This window comes from Halichoerus grypus, chromosome 9 (genome assembly GCF_964656455.1).
Source record: "Halichoerus grypus chromosome 9, mHalGry1.hap1.1, whole genome shotgun sequence".
Lineage (NCBI taxonomy): Eukaryota > Metazoa > Chordata > Mammalia > Carnivora > Phocidae > Halichoerus > Halichoerus grypus.
This window is the reverse complement of record NC_135720.1, coordinates 64712003-64723675: the sequence shown is the minus strand read 5'-3', so window position 1 is coordinate 64723675 and position 11673 is coordinate 64712003. Positions and strand designations below refer to the sequence as shown.

At 37.8% G+C, this 11673-nt stretch overlaps 1 pseudogene; it reads right to left on the bottom strand.

Moving 5' to 3' along the window:
* Nucleotides 1-9332: 9332 nt before the first annotated feature.
* On the bottom strand, nt 9333-11015 carry LOC118549619 (CUGBP Elav-like family member 4 pseudogene; annotated as a pseudogene).
* Nucleotides 11016-11673: the final 658 nt, after the last annotated feature.

The following is an 11673-nucleotide window of genomic DNA, read 5'->3' as shown; positions in this document are numbered from 1 at the left end:
GATTATGGACCATTGTGATTTCATTTTCATTTGTCTCCATGTATTTCTGATTTACTCTTCTATTTCTTGGTTGATCCATTCATTGTTAGTACCATGTTATTTAACCTCTATATATTTGTGTTCTAACCAGATTTTTTCTCGTTGTGTTTGATTTCTAGTTTCATAGCATTTTGTTGGGAAAGATGCATGGTATGACTTCAGTCTTTCTGAATTTATTGAGACTTGTTTTGTGGCCTAACGTGATGTATTCTGGAGAATGTTCCATGTGCACTTTAAAAGAATGTATATTCTGCTGTTTTAGGATGGAATGTTCTGAATATATTTGTTAGATCCACCTGGTCCAATGTATGATTCAAAGCCACTGTTTCCTTGTTGATTTTCTGTTTGGATGATTTATCCATTGATACAAGTGGAGTGTTGAAGTCCCTTACTATTTTTATATTATTTTCAATTACTTCCTTTATGTTTGTCATTTGCTGCTTTACATATTTGGCTGCTCCCACGAGAGGTGATAAAATATTTACAATTGTTGTATCTTCTTGCTGGATTCTTCTCTTTATGATTATATAGTGTCCTTCTTTGTCTCTTGCTACAGTCTTTGTTATAAAGTCTATTTTGTCCAATATATGTGTTGCTACCCTGACCTTCTTTTCACTTCCATTTGCATTATAAGTTCTTTTCCATCCCTTCAGTCTCAATCTGGGAGTGCCTTTAGGTCTGAAATGAGTCTCTTGTAGGCAGCATATAGATGGGTCTTGCTTTTTTATCCACTCCATCACCTTATTTTTTTGATTGGGACATTTAGCCCATTTGCATTCAAAGTAATTATTGCCATTTTGTTAGTTGATTTATGGTTGTTTTTGTAGTTCTCCTCTGTTCCTTTCTTCTCTTGCTCTCTTCTTTCATGGTTTGCTGGCTTTCTTTAGTGATATACTTGGATTCATTCCTCATTATTTTTTTGCTTATCTATTACTGGTTTTTGATTTGCCATTACCATTAGGTTTATATATAACATCTTACACATATAATAGTCTACATTAAGTTGATGGTCACTTAAGTCTACACCCATTCTTTACTCCTCTCCTTCACACATTTTAAGTATATGGTATCATACTTTATATCCTTTTACTTGGTGAATCATTAACTGATTTTTATAGAAATACTTAATTTTACTGCTTTTGTGTACTACTTTTCTTACTCCTAATTATGGTCTTTTCTTTCCATTCAAAGAGTCCCCTTTAATATTTTTTGTAGGTCTGGTTTAGTGGTGATAAATTCCTTTAATTTTGTTTAGGAATCTCTTTATCTTTCCTTCTATTCTGAATGATAGTCATCTTGGATAGAGTATTCTTTGTTTTGTTTTTTTTTTTTTCAGCCCTTTGAGTATATCATGCCACTTTCTTCTGGCCTGCACAGTTTCTGCTAAAAAATCCACTGATAGCCTTATGGAATTACCCTTGTTTGTAACTGTTTTCTTTTCTCTTGCTGCTTTAAAATTCTCTCTTCATCATCATGAGTTCCCTTAATCTATTTTCCTTCTTTATTAGTTTTTCTTCTCTCTCCTGTTCAGCTTGATTGGTTTCCAGTACTCTGTCCTCCAGGTCACTGATCCACTCTTCTGGTTCCTCTAGTCTACTATTTATTCCCTCTAATTTCATTTATTGAGTTCTTCATCTCTGATTAGTTCTTTTTTATGTTTTCTATCTGTTTGTTGAAGATCTCACTGAGATCCTCCACTCTTTTCTCAAGTCCAGTGAGTATCTTTATGATGATTACTTTATATTCTCTATCAGGCATATTACTTATCTCTGTTTCATTTAGCTCTTTAGCTGTGATTCTGACCCATTTTTCATTTGGGGCATATTCCTCTGTATCCTCATTTTGTCTAAGTCCCTGTGTCTGTTTCTATGCGTTAGGAAACTCATCTACATCTCCTGCTCTTGGAAATAGTGCCCTTTTGAAGAAGAAGTCCTGTAGTGCCCTACAGTGCAGTGTCCTCTGTTCACCAGAGCCTGGTGCTTTAGGGATGTCTCCAATGTGTGTTGCATGCACCCTACTGCTGTGGCTGAGCTGCATTTTCCTTCATTCTAATTGTCTGCAATGGCTCTCTTTGCCTGTTTTTGGCAGGTTTGGTCTCTGTGCTGTTAGTGGGCCAGTCTGGGGTCTCCTTGGGCTTGAGTTGAGTCAGATCAGGCATTTGCCAGAGATGCAGTAGCACTGAACTGCAGGGGCCTGTGTTATCCCCTGAGAAGTTTTCACTGGTGGGTGGGGCCAGCAATTAGACCATATGTCTACCACCCCTGCTACCACTATTGGGGCCACAGTCAGACTGGTATGTGTGGTTATGTTTCCCTCTCCCTAGGGCAAGAGTCACTTTAGAGTAGTGATGGCCCCTGTTGAGGCTGCTTGCACACTGTTAGTCTTGTGGCGCCACTTTTCAATGGGCTCCAGCCGAGGAAATATTGGAGGGGCCAGGTCCCCAGGAGAACTCAGGGGCAGCAAGTTCCATGCTGCTCTGCTGCAGGAGTGAACCTTCAGCCACTCAAGAAAACTCCTTCCTAAGCCAGGCTGCAGGGGGTGTTTCCACAGGAGATCATGGGGCTGGGGTCACTGTTAGCAAGGTAAACGGATAGTGTTTGTGCTGTGTTGGTTTCCACAGGCACTCATGCATCTAGGTTGGGGGGTTAGGTAGGGAAATAGTGCCCACCAGCTCCTTTGGGCTTAGAAAAGTCCCTCAAAGATCCCTACCCCTCCAGCCATGCTCTGAGATTAGTAAATATATCTCCTTTCCGTATACCCCAGGCATTTATCAAACTGCTGTTTCTATGCTATATTTCAGCAGGGCTATTGTGTGTATTTAAGGGTTGGGACTCAGCCCTGCTAGCTCTCTCAGAGCCCAGTCTGCTGATTTTTAAAGTTCCTGGTGTTAAGCCCTACTTATTGTTAGGCTTCTTCGGTTCTCAAAGCCAAATTTTATGGAGATTTGCCTTCTCTGTGTGGGTCCCCCATGTCTGAGGTGCCTGGTATGGGATCTGGTCTTCTCCCCTCTCCATGCCCACAGTGTCTCTTCATCCTGCAGACAGTCCCTTGGGTCCCTTTTGCTCCCACTATATTCCAGCCTTTCCTACCCTCCTATATGTGGCCTCTTCTCTACATTTAGTTGTGAGAGTTTGTTCTGCTGGCCTTTGGGTCATTTTCTGTGTTATTTACACTGATGTGTGTGTTATCTAGTTGTATCCATGGGATGAGGTGAACTTAGTATCCTCCTACTCTGCCATCTTCCCCAGAAGTCTGGTTATCTATTTCTTTTTGATTGAACTTTGATAGTTCATGTTTCTTCTAAAGAATTTTTCATTTTATCTCAGTTGTCAAATTTATTGGCATATATATTATAATATTAATTTATTGTTTTAATTTCTGAAGAAGCTGCAATGGTATCATTTCTCTTGAGGTTGATAATTTTTTTCTTTTTATGTTGATAAGGTTTGTCAGAATTTTATTCAATCTATTTGATGTTTACAAAAAAACAGTAGTTGGTTTCATTAATTTTCTCTATTATTTTTCTGTTTTTCATTTTATCAGTTTTTGCTATGGTCTTTAATATTTTCTTTTTACTATTTATTTTGGGTAGAATTTGCTCTTTTTGTTCTTGTTTATTAAGGTAAACAAAAAATTAATAGAGATGTTCAATGCTATAAATTTTTCCTTTGTGCTATTTTAGCTTCATCTCACAAATTCTAATATGTTGTATTTTCCATTTTCATGCTATTCAGAATGCTTTCTAAGTTTCATTTTGATCTCACTGACCCATATGTTATTAAAATATGTTATTTAATTTATAAACTTCTGTAGATTTTCTGGATACCTTTCCATTACTGATTTCTAATTTTATTTTATTGTGGCTAAAGAACATACTTTGTATGACTAAATTCTTTTAAATTATTGTGAATTCTCTTATTACTTAGACAATGGTACACCGTTCTTATTCAATTACAAATTCACCACAGTGTGAGTGTCCATAAGTTTTTATTTTGGAATATTTGAGTTTTCCTTTGTAAAATAATGAATGGCCAAATTTTGTGAAACTTACATATCTGTTTAATCTATAATTTTTTTTCTTTTTTAAAAATATTTTATTTATTTCAGAGATAGAATGGGTCCAGGGGAATGACAGAAGGAGAGAATTCCAAGCAGACTCCCTGCTGAACACAGAGCCCAACTCAGGAATTGATCTCACAACCCTGAGATCATGACCTGAGCCAAAATCAGGAGTCAGAAACTTAATGGACTGAGCCACCCAGCCACCTTTAATCTGTAATTTCCTGAGAGGACGTTCGCACACTACAATTTTAGATTAATCTATTTCTACCTGTAGAATTCTAGTCTCTGCAATGATAGAATAATGCACAGATGACCTGCCTCTTCCCAACCACAAACAATTGTAAAACTTGATAGACAATACGAAGCAACTTCTTTTTTTTTTTTTTTTTTTTTTTTTGAGGCTTTGGAAAGCAGATAGTGCATGGCCATGGTCCTAAAGAAGGAAAACACTTGATTTGAGTTCCATGTTCGCCCTTTCTTCTGGTGCATTCTGCAAACTATGGTACTGGGAAATGGAATACAAATAAAGATCATCAGGTCAGCAAGGTGGAAGTGACAGTAATCAGATCCCAGATATTATGAGGAAGTTGATATTTGTGGGTTAGGGAACTGGAGATGAGGAAACTGTATAGAGGGGAGTCTCAGAAATCTGCATAGGTTTCCTCTGAATTCCAGCCAAATACTAAACATATATGCAGGTTATGCAAGGCCTGAAAGAGAACAGTCACTGGGAGACTAAAAACTGGATGGAGATCTCATAGGTCCCACAGTGCTAAGAGATACTAAAGCATCCAGTAGCCAGAGTGGAAATACCTTGTTGAACACAAAAGGAATTCAATTGAGAAAAAAGAAAAAACACACCATGAGGCAAGGGCTAATATAGTCTTACACTAAGGATTACAGTAGATCTATCTTAAACATAAACCAAAACTGAATGAGGCCTGGCCAAATGATAGTAATTATACTTCTTTCAAAATAAAAATCAACACTCTTTAAAGGAAGACAACACAATCACAATACTCAGCAGCATAGTAACACAATATTCATTAAATAATTAATAATAATAATAATAATAATAATAATAAACAATATCACTCATTTAGGAAGAATGAAAATGTGACTTATAACCAGGAAAAAAAAGTCAGTAGCAACAGCCTTAAAGATAACAAAATTTTTGTTATTAGCAGACCAAGAGCTTAAAACACCCACTACAGATACATTCAAGGGTATAAAGAAAGAAAATATCAATACCACAGGTTAATGAATGGGAACTTGAGGCAGAGAAGTTAAAACTGCAAAACCAAATAATCAAATAGAAATTTTAGAACTTAAAAACTTAATATCTGAAATGAAAAAAATGTAAGAGATGGGCTTTACTACAGATTTAATACTATAAAATGAAGAGATAATGAAGTTGAAGACTGTATAAACTATCTAATTTGGTCATATTTCTCAAGTCTCTTTTATTCTTTTAAATTCCCTCTTCCTTTTTCTTACCATGGATTTGTCAGAGAAACAATAAGTTTTCCTATATAAAGTCCCACATTTTGGATTTAAAGAACCCTCTCACTCCAATATCTGATATTTTTCATTTATTCTAGTGTTTCTTTTCTACTCAACTGTAATTCTAATCCCAGTATTTTTCTAATGGAAGTCTCTGTCAGTTTCTTTGGAATATTCTGAGATATTTCTGTATCTCTAAAACAGTACCATCTCATAGGATGGTATGAGTCATATAAGCTCAAAAAAGCTTTAACTTTTCTAATAGCCACACTACAAAAAAATGAAAAGAAACAGGTGAACTTAATTTTAACAATACATTTCACATAATTGATTTATCATAAATAATAACATTTCAATTTTAAATCAAAATAAAAACTTGGGATATATTATGGTCTTTTTTTTTTTTTCTTTTGGGGGGGCACTAAGTTTCCAAAACCTGGTAAGTATCTCATTATCAGTAAATTTCGATCCAGACTGGTTCAATAGCTACATATGGCTAGTGGCCACCGTATTTGACACCTGGGCTCTTGAGATAAAACTACCCCAGGGTGCTCTGATATTCATGCTGCCAGTTTAGTGGGGCTTAGTGAATATTTTTAAGCTCTCACTCACAAATTATAGCCTATAGTTTATTTTTCCTGTTTCAATTTTCTCAATGTGTGGGAGAATGTCTGCTGGGATTTTCTGGATTCTGAGACTTTAGAGCTATTAGAACTCTCTTTTTCTCTCCCCCCCCCCCCCCCCACCAATTACTTTTGCAAAGCTATTAAACCCATGAGGGGTCTATGAGGAATTTGCTGTTTCAGTCATGTTCTGGGTATGACTGGGTTGGGGCGATAACTCGTAACTTACATTTGTTGAAACTATACTACTTGTGTGTTTTCTTTGCTGTTCCAATTACTATTTATGTTTCTCTGTTAGGGTTTACAAAGCAAACAAAGCATCATTATTTTGTCCAATTCAGAATCCTACCTCCTTAGATTTACCTACCTTTTCTACCAATTTGTTTGTTCAACAAATCAAAACATTTTTTCTAAGATTTCTCTTAATACTTAATAAATTCACAATTGAAAAGTTTCTTTGTGAATGTTAGCTGGAGTCTGTTTAATTTCTTTTTATTATGTTTCATTGGTTTCTTGGTTCATCCCTTTTTTCCCAGTTTTTAATTATATCTTTCTCTTTCTTTCCTTATGATGTTATCATTTTGAGAAAGTAATCTTTGTATATTTTCTTCAAAGGTTTTTTTTGAAACAAACCAAAATCTTATTTACCTTTATTTCTCCTTAATTTTGAATGTCAGTTCTGTTGGACATTTAGTTATTAATTTGGAAAATGAATGTTCATGATGGTTTTAAAGATATTTTTCTATTGTTTCCTGGCAGCCAGAGTTGTTGATAAACTATCTGATATTTGCTCTTTTATAAGGAACTAGAATTTTGTCTATGGAATCTTTTAGGAATTTAATTTGTTATTCTTGGGACTCTGAAACTTTTCTTTTCTGAAACTTTTCTGAAACTTTTCTTCCCATTTCTTTTCTTTCTTTCTTTCTTTCTTCCTTTCTTCCTTTCTTTCTCTTTTAAACTGTGGATTTTTTGTTTTGTTTTTTGTTTTGGCTAAGGCAGGAGAAAGCACCACCTAATAGTTATAGAAGATTACAAGCAATTTTCGGGAGTTAAGTGTGAAAAGAGTTGTACTGAACTGTAAATGTTTTTTTATTTGTTTGTTTGTTTTTTTACTTCTGGGCATCCTAAAAGAAGGAGCCAAGAGAAAGAAAAAGACAATTTTAAAAATAATAACTAACCAACAGAATAGAAAGTGACAGCAGGAGGCCTAAGAGGAACCAGGCAGTTCTTCTGAATCAAAAAGGAAAAAGAAAAAAAAAGAAAAATGTAAAAAGAAAAAGAAAAAGAAAAGAAAAAAATGGTAGGTCTGAGACGCCCTGGATTCCAGATGAACTAGACATCAATGAGAGGAGGATTATCAAGGCAGAATGCCAAAGCAAGTCTTCCCAAATGTGCAAATAAGTTATAATAAATATGCTATACTTTAAAATACATGTGTTCTTAAATAACTCAGTGTTTTTCTCATTCTGAGTTGTTTTAAGAAGCCTTTTTTTTAACTGCTGTAAAGTCATTTACCAAAAATAAATATTGTGCTTTCATTACATCATTTTCCTAGTCTTTTTTATCATTACAATTAAAAGTCCTACAAAATATGCAAATATATTTACAAAAAACTGAGCCAGCATCATTTAAACATTCCTGTTTTTCAAAATTCCTTGTAAACAGTTTTCAGAAATTCTTCAAAGATTATTTTTCTCTCTCTTTTTTAAGGTTTGTGTAAGTGTGTGTTTGTGTTGTTCAGTTGTTTTAAGATGAAAGTTCCCAGGTCTCCCTTGCCTGGAAAGTCTCTGGAGCAAGCAAGGAAGATGAGTGAGGTGGAAGGGGTTGAGGGCTTGAGGAGAAAGGGCAAGCATGTATCCAGATCCTGGGTAAGAAGGGCAACGGCTGGCAGTGAGCCTTTCTGCCTGGGGCACAGCCTCCACAAGTGGTGGGCACTCACAAGCCTGCAAGTCTGGAGGAGTCTGGCCTGGCCTTAGGGGTCAAGGGCTTCTGACAGCACTCCTGGGGAGAAGGGATAAGCACTGAGTCTAAACTCTATAACAGTACAGTCCTACAACATCTGGGATTTTAGTAGTAATGCTAACATATATAGGGTTTTTTTTTTTTTCCTTTAATTAAAAAAAAAATTGCTTTCCGCTAATTTTTCTTCTATAATATAGGTATTTTAAACTTCTTTTAAGAATTCTGTACAATTATTATGATTTTTAGAGGGGAAAGAGAAGCATTTACAGACCTTCTACGACAATTATCTTGCTTTGTCAGTTCCTTTTTTAACCTCCATGTTTTCTCATACTTCACGGTCAATGAGCTTAAATATTTTTGTTGCTTTCCCCAAATATCCACCAATTTGTTCATCTTAACAGCTCCGTCCAGACATACAATATAGAAAATCGTAGGAAAGTGTCATAGACTTGAATGAGGGTAATCAAAGCACCTCTCAAAGTATCAAAGAACTATTATTTTGCTGTTTTAAAAGCATTGAAGCATTTTTCCTTTTTTTATTTTTGTTTTTTTGTAGTTTTTAAATTTTGTTTTTTATTACATTTTTCAGAGAATTACTCTAAGCTGTTCCAAGAACAGCCAGGAGGCAGGAAGGAGGTTCTCTTCCACCCACCCTCTATTTGACATAGCGCTACACATCTGCAATAAAAACCTTGGTCTTTTGGTCCCAAAATAGCTAAAGGAATAATAGAGATGCTCAGTGGCATCTTCCCAGCTGCCCCATGGGAACCAGGCCTGCCACACATCCCCAGCCTGCCTCAAGGCCCCATGGGCTAGAAAAGCCCTGGGGATCAGTGAGCAGCGTTTCTTCCCAGTTCCAGCCCTTCAGCATCCCCATCTGGTCTCAAATTATTTTGTTGTAAAGTTGCCCTTTTTTGTGCTTTTTTTCCTCTCATTTTTCATCTTCTTCTTCTTCACCTCATACATATTTTCCCCCCAAACATGTGCCCTCTGAACCCCACAGATTCTATACTTTCCTTAACAAAAGGTTACAGTTCACAGAGTGTGTCTGGAGTCTTCAGGTTGGTTGATATTAGCTGGTATGTCAACAGTTCTTATTTTTAAATATATATTGAGAGAGGTTTGTTTTTTAATGTAGCCTGTTCAGCATCCTGCCCTGTGCAAGTCCTGGTCTCCCCCAGGTGGGGGAAAGAGACCCACTGACACTAAGTATGGGTGATTGGTCTCTCTGGGCTGCTTGGGCTGCACTTTGAGCCTCTTCATGTTCATCTGGAAGCTGTTCGTGGCCTGGCCGATGGTCTGCGTGCTGGCCAGGTTGTTGGAGCTCACAGAGCCTTCTCTCTGTTGCTGGTGGATCACTGGAACTTACTGAGGACCTGTCTTACTTGACCATAGTCAGCACAGTGGGTGGCTGGACATGCATACTTCTGACTCCAGCGTAGGCCTGCTGCAGGGGGTCTGTGCCAGTGTGGTTCTGTGCTTAGGGGTGGATGCCTTTGGTAAAACACAGCTTCCACTGCAGGTTGCCCAATGGCCTGTTGGGGGAAGGCCAGTGAGCCTTTCACCCCAGTAGGGGATGGGATGCTAGGCACGCACAGCTGGTGAAGTGATGCTCCAAAAGGTGTTGCCACCTAGGTTGAGGTTATGGGTGAGGTCACCAGGCCATTCATGTTGAGGGCCACCTCTGCTGCATCTGGGCAGCAGTGAAGGTAGCCATGGGGTTCAGAGAGCCATCCTGCTCGACTGATGCCATTAGTACCACTTGCTGCTACTTCAGTGCCTGTGTGTCGGTGCCATGGGCCCCAAACGGGAAGGCCATGGGGTTGAACATGCCCACCTGGCCAGCCATCTGTTGCATTAGCTGCGTCATGTACTCCTTGTCACTGTCAGCAAACCTGACCACCAGACTGGATGAGGCTCCCAGCAGAGTCTAGCTCTTTCCATTTTTTTTTTTTTTAAATGTGTTTATAACACTAAGAAAATTTTCTGGGACCTTCCTCCATTTGATTAATTTGATCAAATGGTATCGGCCTTTTTCTCTTTTGCCTGTTAGTTGACATAATTTTAATTTGACCTTGCCAAATTTATTTGCAGTTTATAGGAAATCTAATTCTTCTTTATAAGAGAAATATTATCCTAACCACTTTGATGAATTATTTATACTTAGAGTCTTTGTCTTTCTTATTAATTCTGTCACTTCAGCTATTAATTCTTTAGTTTGTTAATTTTTGGAACTTAAATTACTGTTCTTTTCTCAACTTTTTTTCTGAATCTTATTCTTTTGTCCGGATTTTTAAAAAGATGTTCTTTGCTTGAGGAATTGCCTTCTGCCCCTATTCACAATTTTCTGTGCTTCTCTGTGTATTTTAATGAGTGGGGAATGGTATTTCTTAGAGTTCCTTGACAGTTCATTTCTGGCTGGGCTCTACCAATGGTCGGAGAAGGAGGACTGATAATCTGCATTAATACAACAGTAGCTGACACCTATTCTGGAAAGAGCCTCTTTCCCACAGTCATCAGTCAGAATCAGCCCCTTATCTGTCTCCCTTGGTGCTCTTGTTATCCCCACCTGGCGCTTTTTCTTGGGTTCATACTTTGCTTTGGGTAGTCCCTCCCCTTTGCTGCAGTACCAATAGCAGGGCCCCTTGTCAAGGGCTAGGGACAGCCGTGCAACCTCTCCTGTTCATTGTGGGCTCCAGCGAAAAAAGCCCCTCCCTTTTGTCCCCAACCCTGCAGATCATAGCTCTTTCCTGTAGTTACTAGTATCTGAGTTACCTCACTATTTCCCTTTTGCTCTCTTAGGCCTTCCAATACCTCTGTAACCATTTTTGTGTATCAAATTTTCTCTGAAATACATAAAATGGTTTCCGTTTTCCTGGCCTTTGAATATATTCTTATTGTCTGTCTTTGGAAGCTTATTATACAGAGTTGCCAGATAAAATACAGGATGCAATATTTAGTATATGCTTGTAGTGAGAAAATGTCCATTGACTACCTAATTTTTTTTTTTTTTAAGATTTTATCTATTTGACAGAGAGAGACACAGTGAGAGAGGGAACACAAGCAGGGGGGAGTGGGAGAGGGAGAAGCAGGCTTCCTGCTGAGCAGGGAGCCAATGCGGGGCTCGATCCCAGGACCCTGGGATCATGCCCTGAGCCAAAGGCAGATGCTTAACAACTGAGCCACCCAGGCACCCCTTGACTACCTAAATTTAAATTGAGTTGAATGTCCTAAATTTTTATTTGTTAAATCTGACAGCTCTATGGTTATATTCCTCACCAACCTGCTCTTTTGGTCATGGTAGATTATGGTTGGAATATGCCACTGAGAGAGATGTGCTGTTGCTGGTCAGATATGAGGTTTCTTGCCTATTTCTTGAGGTAAGTATCTACCTGAGGCATTGTTCTCACTATCCAGTTCTACAGCCAGCACTCACTGCCAGAGACCAGCAACAAGTGCAGATGCTGCTGCAAAAACAGCGCCC